This window comes from Aquarana catesbeiana, linkage group LG04 (assembly GCF_042186555.1).
Source record: "Aquarana catesbeiana isolate 2022-GZ linkage group LG04, ASM4218655v1, whole genome shotgun sequence".
NCBI lineage: Eukaryota > Metazoa > Chordata > Amphibia > Anura > Ranidae > Aquarana > Aquarana catesbeiana.
The window spans coordinates 11439022-11455543 of NC_133327.1; the positions used below are offsets into that span (position 1 = coordinate 11439022).

General features: G+C 45.3%; 1 protein-coding gene across 7 annotated transcripts in view; it reads right to left on the bottom strand.

Moving 5' to 3' along the window:
• Positions 1 to 16522, bottom strand: part of MSRA (methionine sulfoxide reductase A) — a 433629-nt gene that overhangs the window by 169501 nt on the left and 247606 nt on the right. The window lies entirely within an intron of this gene.

Sequence of the window (16522 nt, forward strand, 5' to 3'; positions counted from 1 at the left end):
AGAACTTGCAGTGGGGCTCGTTTAATCTAGGGCAGTGGTCTCCAACCTGCGTCCCTTTGCTTGCCTTTACCTGGTCCTTGGGGCACGTTTCCTTCTACTGACAAAAGACACTAATCCTCCCACTGACACCAACATTGGGACACTATTCCTCCTACTGACACCAACATTGGGACACTATTCCTCCTACTGACACCAACATTGGGACACTATTCCTCCTACTGACACCAACATTGGGACACTATTCCTCCTACTGACACCAACATTGGGACATTGTTCCTCCCACAGACACCAAGAATGGGGCAAAATTCCTGCTACTGACATCAACAATGGGGCACTATTTCCCTCACTGGAGTCAACGATGGGGCACTATTCATCAAACTGACACCAACGATGGGGCACTATTTCTCCCACTGACACCAACAAAGAGGCACTTTTCCTTCTATTGACAGCAATGATGGGGCAATATTCCTAACACCAAAGATGCATTGTTTACTCCCACTGATGCCAAGACAATTTCTACTCCCAATGGCCCCAGTCTGGACCCCCTAAGGTCTGGAGGACAGTAAACTGGCTAGGGGGAACATAAGAAGTAATTATATTTCCTTATCTCGTGCTCCTACAGGCTGCATAAAGGATCCCCTGAAATGTATTCTTTTCGCCATCAGTCACAGGCGTTCTTATCCATTGGAGAGAGGAGAAGAGTTCTGACTGCTGGAGGGGTGAGGGATGAGCTAGCAAGGGTTCTCCAAATTTCAGCCCACGGGATATATCTAATTTTACCCAGCCGCAGCAAATTGCCCGCTACAAGATTTTACTTGCCCCACAGTAACCTGTCCCGTATTTGTTTCAAGCGTTTCCATGGTGCAGGAAGGCCAGCTGCCAGCACCTTAGCAACCAATGACTCTAAGTGGCCAGGATATACAACCTTATTTGTTGCCATGGTTCCGCTGGCTGGCCTGACCGCACTATAGAAATGCACGATGCTGATCCATGGGACATACTTCCCGACCTACTCCATCTCCCACCCTGTGCCATGCTGCCGCTTTGGTAAAGATTTTAAGGTAGGACACGGGGACTGAGGGCTCTGATGTGCAAGGGAGACTATGATATAATGGGGGCTTCTGATGTAAAAGGGGACTCAGATTTCCTGGAGCCTGTTCATTCATTTAAAAAACTGACTTTGTTTGGCTCACGAATATTCGTAAAATATATGATGTGGTCCTGGTACTGAAACTTTTGAAGACCCCTGCCCTACGGGGAGCACCTGGCACAAACGTTTAGATCACTTAAAGGTCTTTTTGAAACGTTTATTGGTTAGGAGAATAAAAAAAATACAATGTGTTTCGGGGAAGAAACACCTGCTTCTTCAGGGCTTGAGTGGTAAATGTTATTAGAATCACTGTGGAATGCATTAGAGGACATGAGGCTAGATAAAGACTAGCATCTCCTAATGGCACTAAGAACAGTCGACAAAATAAGCATTAAACCTTTGCAGGTGCCGCCATTTTTTAAATTTTAGTTTAGCTTTAAAGGAAACATGAGCAAAATAAAACACATTTTAAGTTACTGCTTGCATCCCTCCCTGAGAACGCTACTTGAGCTCATGCGTACCCAATAGCTCCAACGCTTTGATTTAACAACCTGAAACAAGCATGTAGACCAAAAGTGTCTACTTCACTGGGTACATGCTTCTTCCAGGTCATTAGGAAAAGCACTCTAGCCAGCCAGGGAAAGCCAGACAGTTTGAATTTTCAGAAGAAATACAGAAAAGATGAAATTCATACTTCTAGAGGAAATACTTTAGTAATATTATTGTATTATTATGTATTCCATATGCAAAACAAATTGGAGTAGACATACAGCCGTGGCCAAAGGTTTTGAGAATGACACAAATATTAGTTTTCACAAAGTCTGCTGCCTCAGTGTTTTTAGATCTTTTTGTCAGATGTTACTATGGTATACTGAAGTAGAATTGCAAGCATTTCATAGGTGTCCAAGGCTTTTATTGACAATTGCATTAAGTTCATGCAAAGAGTCAATATTTGCAGTGTTGACCTTTCTTTTTCAAGACCTCTGCAATTCCCCCTGGCATGCTGTCAATCAACTTCTGGGCTACATCCTGAATGGCAGCCCATTCTTATATAATCAATGCATGGACTTTGTCAGAATTTGTGGGGTTTAATTTGCTCATCCGCCTCTTGAAGATTGACCACAAGTTCTCAATGGGATTAAGGTTTGGGGAGTTTCCTGGCCATAGACCCAAAATTTCGTTGTTTTGTTTACCAAGCCACAAAAGTTATCACTTTTGCCTTATGGCAAGGTGCTCCATCATGCTGGAAAAGGCATTGTTAGTCACCAAACTGTTCTTGGATGGTTGGGAGAAGTTGCTCTCGGAGGATGTTTTTGTACCATTCTTTATCCATGGCTGTGTTCTTAGGCAAAATTGTGAGTAAGCACACTCCCTTGGCTGAGAAGCAAGCCCACACATGAATGGTCTTAGGATGCTTTACTGTTGGCATGACACAGGACTGATGGTAGCGCTCACCTATTCTTCTCCAGACAAGGTTTTTTCTGGATGCCTCAACAATCGGACGGGATTCAACAGAGAAACTGAGAAACTGACTTTACCCCAGTCCTCAGCAGTCCAACCCCTGTACTTTTTGTAGAATATCAGTCTGTCCCTGATATTTTTTCTGGAGAGAAGTGGCTTCTTTGCTGCCCTTCTTGACACCAGGCCATCCTCCAAAAGTCTTCTCCTCACTGTGCCTGTCGATACGCTCACACCTGTCTGCTGCCATTCCTGAGAAAGCTCTGCACTGGTGGTGCTCCGATCCCACAGCTGAGTCAACTGTAGGAGATGGTTCTGGCACTTGCTGGACTTTCTTGGGCGCCCTGAAGCCTTCTTCAAAAATGCAGTGGAAATGTTTTTTGGGGGATTAAGTTTATTTTCATAGTAAAGAGGGACTTTGCAATTAATTGCAATTCATCTGCTCACTCTTCAAAACATTTTGGAGTATATGCAAATTGCCATCATAAAAACTGAGGCAGCAATCTTTGTGAAAATTAATATTTGTGTCATTCTCAAAACTTTTGGCCATGGCTGTATCTCTCAAAAATGTTTCTGGAGAAATGATCAGCCAGCTACCAAACCGATAATAAGGGTCTGTGCTCAATCAGCTTCAACAGAGTGCAGACACGACATTAGGGATCTAACAGACCCCTGATTTCTCCTTAAAGAGAACCTGTCATCTGCACTATGTTATCACATAAAGGACTTGTTAGCCCCCTTGTGACAGCAGTAAAGTTGAGTTAAATTAAAAAAAAAAAAAGAAACGAAAAACTGTTTGGTCGATGTTTGGCTTTAAGTGCTAGTCCCTCTCTCGTTAATTAGTGTTGGTGATATTTGCATTGCTTTGCACGTTGGGAATTGGTAATGTATCTCAAAATGCTGATGTTGTGTTCTAGTATTAAATCTGAGAGGTTTAATGATAATTACACACAGACGTTAAAACTGCATCCTCCACTGCCAGCTACAAAATATATTTGCTCTACAGGGAGTGCCGGCTTAATGTTGGCTAAACATTGCAAAGTCATCAGAATTATCTGCACTTGCGGGGGGAATGATTTATGAAAACTGAGCAAAAGTTGGTCTGTTTGGTCAATCAGTTTGCTCCCCCTTGATTAAAAGCTAACAATGGACTGGCCACTGCAGGCAACAGCTTCTCTTTCCTCTGAATCGAGTTTTTATCACTCAGCTTTACTATATCATCATGCCAAGCTCAACCTTGTTCCTAGCCATAAATTATGTTTGGGCTTTAGGAACAAGGCCCAGTTTGGCATGCCAAACTGGGCCTTGTTCCTAAAGCCCAAACATAATTTATGGCTAGGAACAAGGTTGAGCTTGGCATGATGTTATATTATCACTCAGCCTTAAGCCCTGTACACATGGGCCGAATGTTGGGCAACATCGGCTGGTTCATTAAAAACCATCCAACATTCGGCCCGCATGTAAGGTGGCCGGCTTCTGTCGGATGAGCATGCTGGAAAACTAGCGCTGACCAGAGTGTTCTGGCGGGGTAAAAAAACCTTCTGTGTTCAGCAGCCCTCCCTAATACTTACCTGAGCTCCCTCTCGATCCAGCGATGTCCACAAGAGCCTTGCCTCTCCGGGGACTCGCACTCCTGATTGGCTTTTGGCAACAGCAGGAGCCATTGTCTCCCGCTGCTGTCAATCACAGCCAGTGAGCCAATCAGGGGATGGAGGGGCAAGGACGAGTCGCAGCTCTGTGCGTAAATGGTCACACAGAGCCGCATCTCGGAAGCAGGCCTGCTTGGGTGTCCCAGAGCAAGCGGCTTGCTGTGGGGGCAATCGGCAGGAGGTAGGTGCCAGGAGCGTCGGCGAGGGACTCGAGAAAAGGGGGATTCGGGCTGCTCTGTGCAAAACCATTGCACAGAGCAGGTAAGTATGATATGTTTGTTATTGTAATGTAAAAAAAAATGAGCGTTTACGTTTAGTAACATTTTAAGTCGTGTCTTACTGATTGCTGTCACTTTGTTTCTCTTGGTGGATTCCAGTCTGAAGTTGGCCCAGTCAGGTTCCATGTTCCTCAGGAATCAATCTTGAGTGCCTTACTTTTTAGCACTGACATGTTTTATCCTCAGCCAACTGCTTAGATCACCCGAGCTCAATTATTACTTCTATGCTGATGACACTTAGATATGCATCCACACAAAACCGGATTCTACTTTTGCTGCTTCTCTTCTGTCTAACTGTATTTGTGATATAAAAACTTGGATGGTCCATAACTTCCTCCAATTAAATGGTGACAAGACTGAAGTCATGCTTATTGGCATCCACATCAATTATGTAAGGTCAGCCCTAGTAGCCTATCTACAGTATAGATGGCACTATTCTTGAGCTTCAGTCTAAGTTGAAAAATCTAGGGGTGATATTTGATGCTCATTTAACCTTTGATCGACATGTACAAAATTTCTCCCACTTGAGAAACATTGCTCAGCTGTGTCCTATGCTTTCATACACTGTAGCTGAAAAGCTGATCTATACATTTGTGTTCTCCTGACTTGGCTACTGAAATGTTCTACTTGCTGGTGTACCTAAATCTACTAATAATCAACTAAACTATGTACAAAATTCTGCAGCCAGAATCCTGACAAGGTCTGGTACAAGTGACCATATTACCCCTATCCTGGAGTCCTTTAACTGGCTGCCCATCAGGTTTGGCATAGACGTTAAGGTCCTCTTGCTCACCTATAAGGCTCTTCATGGCTTTGCACCCCAAATTCTGTCTGAACTTTTATCCACGTACTTCCCCCCCATGTAACCTCCGGTCTTCAGATTCTGATCTTCTGTGTGTCCCCCCCCACCCTACTCACCTAAAATCGATGGGAGACAGAGCCTCCTCCTGCTATGCCCCAAAACTCTGGAATCCACTTCCAAAGAACAGAACAGAGAGCCATTCTCTAAACTCATTCAAATCAAATCTAAAAACGTTTTTCATTTTATGAGCTTTCACGTAATTGTCCCTTTTTTCCTTCCCACTGACAACATTGGCTGCGTTTCCAGTTTTTGTTTACAAGATTTGGTGAAAAGTTTGAATGTACATGTGCCTCGTGTTAATGGATGTACAGTTTACCCCGCCCTGTGTCTGTATGCATTTACTTGTGTCTGTTCTTCAATAAAAGTGCTTTTATCCACCCTACACTGAGTACGGACTAGTGACTGGGTCAGCTGCGGGATCGGGTATTGTCCTGGCACCCGCAAGGAAGCTCATACAGCGGACATACTCCTTAGGAGTACGGGGGTAACTTTTTTCAATCAGTGTTCAGTAGGGTTGAGGTGAACTAATGATGTTGACATAGGTTGGACTTGATGGACTTGTGTCTTTTTTCAACCTCACCTACTATGTAACTATGAATGAGAAGACCCGGGCGCCATTCATCCCAAAGGTGTTCAGTAGGGTTGAGGTCATGTACTGATATTGGATGAGAAGAGGTGGGCAGCATTGGAATTCCAATTCATTCCAAAGATGTTCAGTAGGGTTGAGGTAAATACTGACGTTGGATGAGAAGAACAGGGTGCTAACCCACAATAAAAAAACTTCAAAATCACTCTTTGTCAGAGCTGGGCTCAGCCCTTCCTTCTCAAAGCTGGCCGCTCAGCTGTCGGCTACTTGCCAGCTCTTTTCTCTCCACAGTGACTCACATGTTGATGATATCCTGCTTGTCAGTCCTGCCTACTTAAGCCGTCCAGCCCAGATGATCTCTGCCTTCGCCTTGGTCACATCTCTAGAGACGCTTTCCTGTGTTCCTATTAAAGACTTGCTTGGGTGACATTCCTTCTGGCTCCAGATCCTGCTTGCTTTTCTACTACGCTGTTTTCTGGCTCCCTGACGTTTTGGCTTGTCTGACTATCCGTTCCAGTGCCTGAACTCTGGCTATGTTTTGACTATGTTTACTTTGTTTACCTTTTTATTATTAAACAAGTGTGGTTTAACTGTACTTCTGTCTCAGTCTGATTCATGGTTTCTGACACACGGTCGGACATCGATCGGACATTCTGACAACAAAATCCTAGGATTTTTTCCGACGGATGTTGGCTCAAACCTGTCTTGCATACACACGGTCACACAAAGTTGTCGGAAAATCCGATCATTCTGAACACGGTGACATAAAACACGTACGTCGGGGCTATAAACGGGGCAGTAGCCAATAGCTTTCATCTCTTTATTTATTCTGAGCATGCGTGGCACTTTGTGCATCGGATTTGTGTACACGCGATCGGAAATTCCGACAACGGATTTTGTTGTCGGAAAATTTTATAGCCTGCTCTCAAACTTTGTGTATCGGAAAATCCGATGGAAAATGTGTGATGGAGCCTACACACGGTCGGAATTTACGACAACAAGGTTCTATCACACATTTTCCATCGGAAAATCCGACCGTGTGTACGGGGCATTAGGCCTAATTCACATGTCCTAAATCAGCCATGGTGCAGCAAGTATTTTGAGGGATCCCTGGTGTTCTGATAGTTGGTGGCAGGGCTGGTGCAAGGATTTTTGACACCCTAGGCGAAACCTAATTTTGCCTCCCCCATTTGGCTCCACCCCTAACTCCACCCCCTTTGCCGTGCCCATGTGACAGAAGGCACCGCTATACAGGAAGCATCATCTCTGCTTCCTCTAGTGCTGGCTCCAGTGCTGCGCTGCGCCTCTAATTACACTACCGGTTGGACGGAGCAGCTGCCTGAGACTGAGTTAGTTACATGCTGCAGCCTGCAGAGCATGCAGAGGTGGAGGGAAACCAGCGGCCGGGCGCCCCTAGGCAGCAGCGCGCCCTAGGCGACTGCCTAGTTTGCCTAGTGGTAGCACTGGCCCTGGTTGGTGGTCACTCAGGCTGTACAATTCAATAACAGGCTGAAAGGAGCCAGAGCTGTTCAGGGCTGTAAGCATGAACCTGCACATTCAGTGGTCACCTGCAATTAGAGACCACAATCTGTTTACCTCCGGCATTGGACATTTGCCCCTAACAGCAGTTAACCGTGGACAGACGCAACTTCTTCCAGCCTGTCATTGAGCTGTACAGTCTGAGCGGCCACTGGTCAGAACATTTAGGATCCCAGGAGCAGGTATCGGGACTACGGATTATTTAGCTTGAAAATGAGGCCTTCGGTTAACATTATACCTCCAACAAATGCTTAAAATACTCTACAGTGTCCGTTAAAAGTTTCACTTTAACACATACGTAACTAAATATGCAACCTGGCTATAAAATAAGTGAATACAGAATGCACTGATAGATCAGTTTGAAGTAGTCTGCTGATTTGATGTCAACAGAAAAGTTTTTAGGTCTTCAAATAAAGAGTTTGTGGGGGTGTAAGATAAATGAACCCTTTGTGTGAAGAAGGTACATGTGCCTCAGGAATTAACAACGGGGCCAATGGAAGAATAATATAAACACTTCAGTGTCACTTGTTCCTGTAAAGCACAATGCAGAGCGACCGCGTTTACCCATACACCATCCCCACCTGTCTGGAAAGTGTCCATTGTGTAAATATATATATATAATATGAAAGCTACAGACAGTACAACTCAGCAGACACAAAGAACGGGAGGTAAAGTTGTACTGTAAAAACACTTGTGTCACAAAGCCGCTATGTCTAGTGGATGAACTTTGTGAATTTGGGAAGGAGACTGGCTTTCAAAAGGGTCGTCCATTTACATTCCATTGGGGTTGAATAATGAGTTTTTAAGCAAATGAAAAGGAACACTTCAAACTAAGCTAGAAAACACAAATTAATGCAACCACGTATCAAATGAACACCAAATAAATGAACTTTTTTCAAATTTGAGTAGCCAAACACAACTAGGTATCATAGTTTTGCAATGTCACGTGACTGGGAGAGGGAGGGGCAGCACTGGGAGCAAATGTGCTGACAAAGAACATAAAGAGAAGAGAGCAGAGGGAGCAGAAAGATGGCCTAGTCAGTCTAGGGCTGCCGTTGAACTGTCCAATCAGCAGGTTGGGGTAGAGAGTAAGGAGGCGCTCAGGAGTGTTTGGATCCTAGTGCGAACCCATCCAAAATGATGCCACCAGGAAGCCGTTATCTGTACTGTGCCAATCACAAGTAGGGATGAGCTCAGATGTGTTGAACCCCCCTATCGGAAAGCTGTGAAGGCCAACAGCCAGTTATTGGCGGCAGTGGAATTCCCGAACCCCACAGCTGCACATTTGCAAGGGGCGTGTATACGTACAGGTACAGGGCACGCAATGCCTTCACGGCCTATGATGGGCTTTGACGGCTTCCTGGCGGGTAATGCCTCGTTGTTCAAACACGCCTGAGCTCATCCCTACTTGTGATTGGTACAGTACAGATAGCAGCCTCCTGGTGGGATCGCCATGTCCGTGCATCAGTAGTGTCACTGGAAGGAAAAATACCCTGTGCTCCATTCTCTAGCTACCCTAATGACAGAAGTGATGGCGTGATGGCGTAGTCACTCCTGTCATAAGGGCAGTTGAAGAACAGGGAGCTGACAAGTATCCAGACCCCACCACCCCCTTCACAAAAAAAAACAGTGTGCCCAGGCTCTCTCCTCCAATCATCTTTTTCCATCCGTTAATGCGGGACACTTGGCTGGCTCCCAGTGCTCCATTTTCCCCATTTTCGATTTTGAGCTCCGCTTTACACAGAATTGCAATAGGTTGATACCAACATAAATCCTGCTACTTACACCGCTTGCATTACCATTTAAAGTGAATATAAAGTGAATTTGCGCCTAAATCCTGCACACTAAAAGATTTACACATTCTTAACGAGCACTAAAAGCACATTAAAACCAACCCACCTTCATCTCTGTAGCTATAGGCATTATGGAGTTTACGCTGAAATGTCAGCTTCTTCTGTAAGGCTGGATTCACACCAACGCAGTTTTAGTGCTTTTTGCATTTTGCAGATTTGCACTACAGTCCATCTTACATGGTTTCCTATGGGACATGTTCTGTAGTGCAAATCTGCAAAATGCAAAAAGCACTAAAACTGCATAGGTGTGAATCCAGCCTGAGAGCAGAATCTTGGCAGCCTGACAGCACTCCAATGTAAACACACAGAAGGATTCTATAAGCCAAGGGTAGGCAACCCTGGAGGTCTACCTGAACAACGTGGAAGAGATCAAAGACAACCAGGGGGCAGAGCAGTTTTTTTTTTTAACAGAGATAACCTGGCAACTTAGGCCACAATAAAAAAAGTAAAGAAGGTTTTGAAGAGTGCATGGGTCAGTAGTAAGTAACGGAAAGTGCAGAGGTCAGTAGTATTGTCAGTGGGAGGAATAGTGCCCCATCTTTGGTATTAAAAGGAAGAATAGTGCCCATCATTGGTATCAGTTGAAGGAATAGTACCTATCATTGGTATCAGTGGGAAGAATAGTGCCCATCATTGGTATCAGTGGGAGGAATAGTGCCCCATCATTGGTATCAGTGGGAGGAATAGTGCCCCATCATTGGTATCAGTGGGAGGAATAGTGCCCCATCATTGGTATCAGTGGGAGGAATAGTGCCCCATCATTGGTGTCAGTGGGAGGAATAGTTCCCCATCATTGGTATCAGTGGGAGGAATAGTGTCCCATCATTGGTATCAGTGGGAGGAATAGCGCCCCATCATTGGTATCACTGGAAGGAATAGGGCCCCATCATTGGTATCAGTGGGAGGAATAGTGCCCCATCATTGGTATCACTGGAAGGAATAGTGCCCCATCATTGCTGTCAATGGGAGGAATCGTGCCCCATCATTGGTGTCAGTGGGAAGAATAGTGCCCCATCATTGGTGTCAGTGGGAAGAATAGTGTCCCATCATTGGTGTCAGTGGGAAGAATAGTGTCCCATCATTGGTATCAGTGGGAGGAATAGCGCCTCATCATTGGTGTCAGTGGGGGGAATAGCGCCTCATCATTGGTGTCAGTGGGGGGAATAGTGCCCCATCACTAGTATAAGTGGGAGGAAATTTGCCCCATCATTGGTATCAGTGGGAGGAAATTTGCCCCATCATTGGCGTCAGTGGGAGGAATAGTGCCCCAATGTCGGTGTCAGAGGTATGGAGCTATGAGTAAGAGGAATAATGTCCCAAGGGCTGGATAAAAGGAAGCAAAGGGCCACATCCAGCCCCTGGGCTTATGTTTGGAGACCACGACTCTATAGATTAAATACAGCGGGGCACCTTGTTCAATGTGTACGGGAAGCATAAACCTCGGCAGACAAGATTCTAATATATATTCTTCCTTATAACACAAAGTAAAAGAAATGTTTACTGAAAGAAGAGAAAACCCACTCCAGATGATTTCAAAAGACCATTAGGGGTCTTCTAATCGAATGCAGAGAACACTGCAGGTGTGCTAAAGTCCAGGTGGCCAATCTGCTGACTTTACAAGCAGTCCCATGCAGCTCCCGGGCCCTTGGAGGAGATGATGTCACCAGCCCCTTAGAAGGGCTTGGGACTAAGGTGTGCAAAGTTAGCCAAATGAAAGGGGCTTTTAAGCCACCATTTTTCTCATGGAGGCTTAGCATCGCGTGGGCGTGGCCTATGCAAGTACAGCCTGCCCAGGAACGCCCACCAAGAGCCGCTGTGGACATTGGATGATGTTCTGCTCATTTTTCATCCTCAGCAATGACCTCACTTGGTAGTTTACAAAAGGTGTTTCTAGGAGTCTGTGCTGGCTATCAGTTGGGGATCGTGCACGCTCTCATTTGTTAAAGGCCAGTAGTCCAAGAAGGTTCAAATCACATACCAGCTTGTTATATATTATAAACTCCATTGGTGAGGTTTTGCTCTGAGATCTGAGCCTAAAACGAACAATACCTCAGCATCCCTTTAGGTGGTGCAGACTTTAGCTGTGCCATCTGCTGATCAGTTACTTCATTACACGCTATCATACCTGCTTTGTGAATAGCTTGCACAGCTAATGTCTGGCTAGCAGGGAGGAAGAAGTACATCGAAAGGGGCACTGGGGATGTGTTCTGTCATATAACTCAAGCCACTGAGCAGCAGATTGCACAGCTAAGTTCTGCAATACTCCCTGGCCAGCAGGGAGGAACATGCACATCTACAAGGATGTTGGGGGGGGGGTGTACTTTCATACAATGCTTGGGTTCAAGCAACTGATCAGCAGATTGCAAATCTGCAACGTCCAGTGGCCAGTAGGGAGGAACATGCACTTTTAAAGAGAGACACTGGGGATGTGTTCTTTCACACAACACTGGGGCTCAAGCAACCAGGGTTGCCAACCTCCCGCAGCATTTTTTACTGACATAACATGGAAAGTTTACTGGCGGAGCACATTTTTTTTTTTTACAGAACTCCTACTGAAAACTAACACAGTGAATATTTGAACAGTATAAAAACATGATATGGAAACACTGACAATACATATAACAAAGCACTTTGCTTGAGTTACACTTAAAAAGTCAACACAGCATGAAATGATCAGCCCCTGATATTTACCGGCAGTTGTAAAAAAAAATCACAGATTTTTACAAACGGTCAGTAAATTTACTGGCGGTTGACAACCCTGCAAGCAACTGATCAGCAGATCGAATAGCTAAATTCTGCAACACTCAGTGCCCTGCAGGGAGGAACATGCACATCTACAGGGATGTGTACTTTCACACAATGCTTGGGTTGTACAGCAGGTGAACAGACCTGGGAACTCAGTACAGGAATGGTGGGAATCCCTCATAATGGACACAGAAGGTGTACAGTGTACAGACTTGGTAACTTAGCATAGAGATGGTGGGAACCCCTCATATTGGGCACAGCAGGTGTACAGACCCGGGAACTCAGCACAAGGATGGCAAGAACCCCTCATAATGGGCACAGCAGATGTACAGGCCTGGTAACTCAGCACAGGGATGGTGGGAACCCCTCATAGTGGGCACAGCAGGTGTACAGACCTGGGAACTCAGCATAGAGATGGTGGGAACTCCTTATAATGGGCACAGCAGGTGTACAGATTGAGGAACTCAGCACAGGGATGGTGGGGACCCCTCATAATGGGCAAAGCAGGTGTACAGACCTGGGAACTCAGCAAAGAGATGGTGGGAACTCCTTAGAATGGGCACAGAAGGTGTGCAGACCTGGGAACTCAGCATAGGGATAAGGGGAGCCCCTCATAATGGGCACAGCAGGTGTGCAAACCCAGAAAAGCAGCACAGGGATGGTGGTAACCTATCATAATGGGCAAAGTAGGTGTACTGACCTGTAAACTCAGCACAGGGATGGTGGGAACCCCTCATAATGGGCACAGCAGGTGTACAGACCCAGAAACTCCAAACAGAAAGGGAAATAGACTGTCAGGTGGTCTCCAGCATCTTTGAAATACTGAAATATAAGGTTTAATCCTTTAAAAATCAACTCCACTTGAAATGATCCTTTTTAACTTTTTTTGGTTGGTGCCTTCACAGGGTCAAAAGATGGTGTCACGATGTTTTGATGGATCCCAACCTGCAGAACACTGCGTTAGAACACAATCTTTTCATAAAAATTTGCTCTGCGAATGCCACAGCATTTGCACAGCCATCGCGAATAATCCCCATAATTTGTCCAATATGTGTATTCCTGTGATCGTTATCGCCATCTAGAGGTCATAATGCAATATTTTCCTGAAATACCTCAATCGGGGAGAAACGCTGCATTATGACCACTAGATGGAGCCGATGATCACAGAAAATGTGCACATTATTGACAGATCATGGGGATTATTCACAATAGCTGTGCAAATGCTGAGGCATTGATTTTTTTTTTTTTTTTATAGTAAGATCCCTATTATTTATTTGTCCAGTTCAGTCCTGACTAAGGTTTGCTGGCTATGAGGATTCCTGACTCTGCAGTATTCTACACGTTGAGTTCAATCTGAGAACCTGTTTATACGGTGTGGAAGGAGTTTTTAGTGACAGGAGGACTTTGTCTGGTGCTCCCGGGGGGGGGGGGGGGTAAATGAAGTCTGTAGTCACATTGTAATGATAAATGAGAAGGTGATCACAGTGAAGATCATTACACAACAGTCATCACCTGGAATTAAGCAGAGGCTCTGTACAAATCTTCATTTTGTTGCCCATTTCTCACGTTGGCAGGCTCCGATTTTTTCAGCGTTCGGGTTTTATTTTTTTATTTTTCTGGGATACGATCTGCTGAATGGCTAGATGCAGCAGCATATTTCAGATTTTCCAAAAAAAAAAAGTTATTTATTTATTGCTACTGCTTATAAAGCAGATTAACCCCCGGTTCACATTGCTGCGATTTGGCATGCGCTTTGACATGTCAAAGTGCATGCCAAATCGGCGGCAAATGCCGGCAATAGCAGGGTCCAAATCGGTGCGACCCCGCATTTGCGATTCCCAAAAGTAGTTTCTGTACTACTATTTGGCGATTTCGGGGTGTGCGATTTCCATAGACATCTGTGCAGAAACCCGTACAGATGTCTCTGAAATCCCCCCCCCCCCCGAAATCGGGGCTGACATGCGGGAATAAAATCGTGCGAGTTCAGCTGTCAGCATTCCCGCAGTCAGTGTGAACCAGGGCTAAAGCTAATATAAAATGAAAAACATACCATATACTGTACATAAATATATACAAATATATGCACAAATAATAATTGGTTATTTTTATCAATCTACAAAAGGCAGAAAGAAAAAAAAAAAAAAAAAAAATCAGAAAAAAAAAAAAATCTAAATCAATATTTGGTGTGACTGTCCTTTGGTTTCAATTCTTACACTTGCACACTTTGTACACTTGCACAAAGGCATGGATTTTGTAGCTTCAGAGTCAGGTGTATGATTAACCAATTATACCAATAAAGTGCTAATGATCGTCAATTTCAGATGTAGGTTGAAACACAGCCATTGACCACTTGCTTACCGGGCACTTAACCCCCCTCCTGCCCAGACCAATTTTTAGCTTTCAGCGCTGTCACACTTTGATTGACAATTGCTCGGTCATGCTACACTGTACCCAAATGAAATTTTTGGTTTTTATCATTTTTTTCACGCAAATGGAGCTTTCTTTTGGTGGTATTTAATCGCCACTGGGGTTTTTTTTTATTTTTTTTGCTAAATAAACAAAAAAAGAAAGAAATAAAAAAAAAAAAAAATCATGTTTCTTAGTTTGTTATAAAATTTTGCAAACGGGTAATTTTTCTCCTTCATTGATATGCACTGATAGGCACAGATAAGGCGACACTGATGGGCACTGATAAGATGGCCCTGATGGGTGGCACTGATGGGCACTGATAGATGTCACTGATGGGCACTGGTAGGTGACACTGATGGACATTGGTAGGTGGTATTGATAGGCAGCACTGGTGATGAGGCACTGATTGGTGACATTTATGGGCTGCACTGATAGGCACAGATAAGGCGGCACTGATAAGATGGCCCTGATGGGTGGCACTGATGGATGGCACTGATGGGCACTGGTAGGTGGCACTGATGGACATTGGTAGGTGGTATTGATAGGCAGCACTGGTGATGAGGCACTGATTGGTGACATTTATGGGCTGCACTGATAGGCACAGATAAGGCGACACTGATAGGCACTGAGAAGACGGCACTGATGGGCGGTACTGTGGGCACTGGCAGGTGGCGCTGGTGGGCACTGGTAGGCAGCACTGTTGTGCACTCATAGGTGTGCGCAGCCTGTTGCATTAGGGTGTGCACCCCAAAGCACAAACACACATGCGCGTATATGTATATTACACACACACACTCTTATGGCTGAGCCAATGCAGTGAAAGAGAGGTATGGTAGCACTTTATTAATGGCAGAACTGGTCAGAGGGAGATATTTCCCATCTCCCTGCCGACACACAGAGTGATAATGCTAATGCGCTTGGGGTGATTAGGGTGTGCCCAGGAACACCTGGCACACCCCCTGCGCACGCCTATGTTTGCACTGGTAGGTGGCACAGATGGGCACAGAAGCCTCTGCAGAGGCTCTCCACAATCGGGACTGATGTCCCTCTCACAGCCGCCGGTGATCGCCTTTATTTTTCTCCTCATGCTACAAGCGTGAGGAGAAAAAATAGCCGATTATCGGCTCTGTTTACATCACATGATCAGCTGTCATTGGCTGACAGCTGATCACGTGGTAAGGGGTTGGGATCGACCCCTTACTCCGATCTGTGATCAGCCGAGTCTCATAGACTCGCTGATCACAGAGCGCGCTGTGCGCGCCCTGCAGGGGGCGCGCAGGCCGCTCGAGCACGGGAGGATGTCCATGGACGCCCTCCCGGCAAAGTAGGTCCGCGTCTTTTAGCTATAGCGTGGACAGGAAGACATTACCTGAAACAGAAACAGCTAGGAGACTTAAAACTGGGTGAGGAACAGCCAAACTCTGCTTCTAAGGTGAGGCAGTGAAAGACAGTTTCATGTCACAGGTCATACACCATGGCAAGACTGAGCACAGCAACAAGACACGACATAACCACTTGAAGACTTGTTTACTTAGAACCCCCAAACATTTTATGTACAACGTATAGCATCAAGTCAATTAAACTCTTGGGCTATTGATATGGACAGTTAAATAGCAGAGGGGGTTGTTAATCAGTTTCAGCTGCTTTGGTGTTCATGAAATTAACAACAGGTGCACTAGATGGGCAACAATGAGATGACCTCCAAAGCATAAATGGTTTTACAGGTGGAGGCCACTGACATTTTTTTCCCCTACTCATCTTTTCTGACTGTTTTTCACTCGTTTTCTATTTGGCTAGGGTCAGTGTCACTACTGGTAGCATGAGGCAATACCTGGACCATATAGAGGTTGCACAGGCAGTCCAACTCCTCCAGGATGGCACATCAATACCTACCATTGCCAGAAGGTTTGCTGTGTCTCCCAACACAGTCTCAAGAGCATGGAGGGGATTCCGGGAGACAGGCAGTTACTCTAGGAGAGCTGGACAGGGCCGAAGAAGGTCCTTAAACCATCAGCAGGACCGGCATCTGCTCCTTTGTGCACAGAGGAACAGG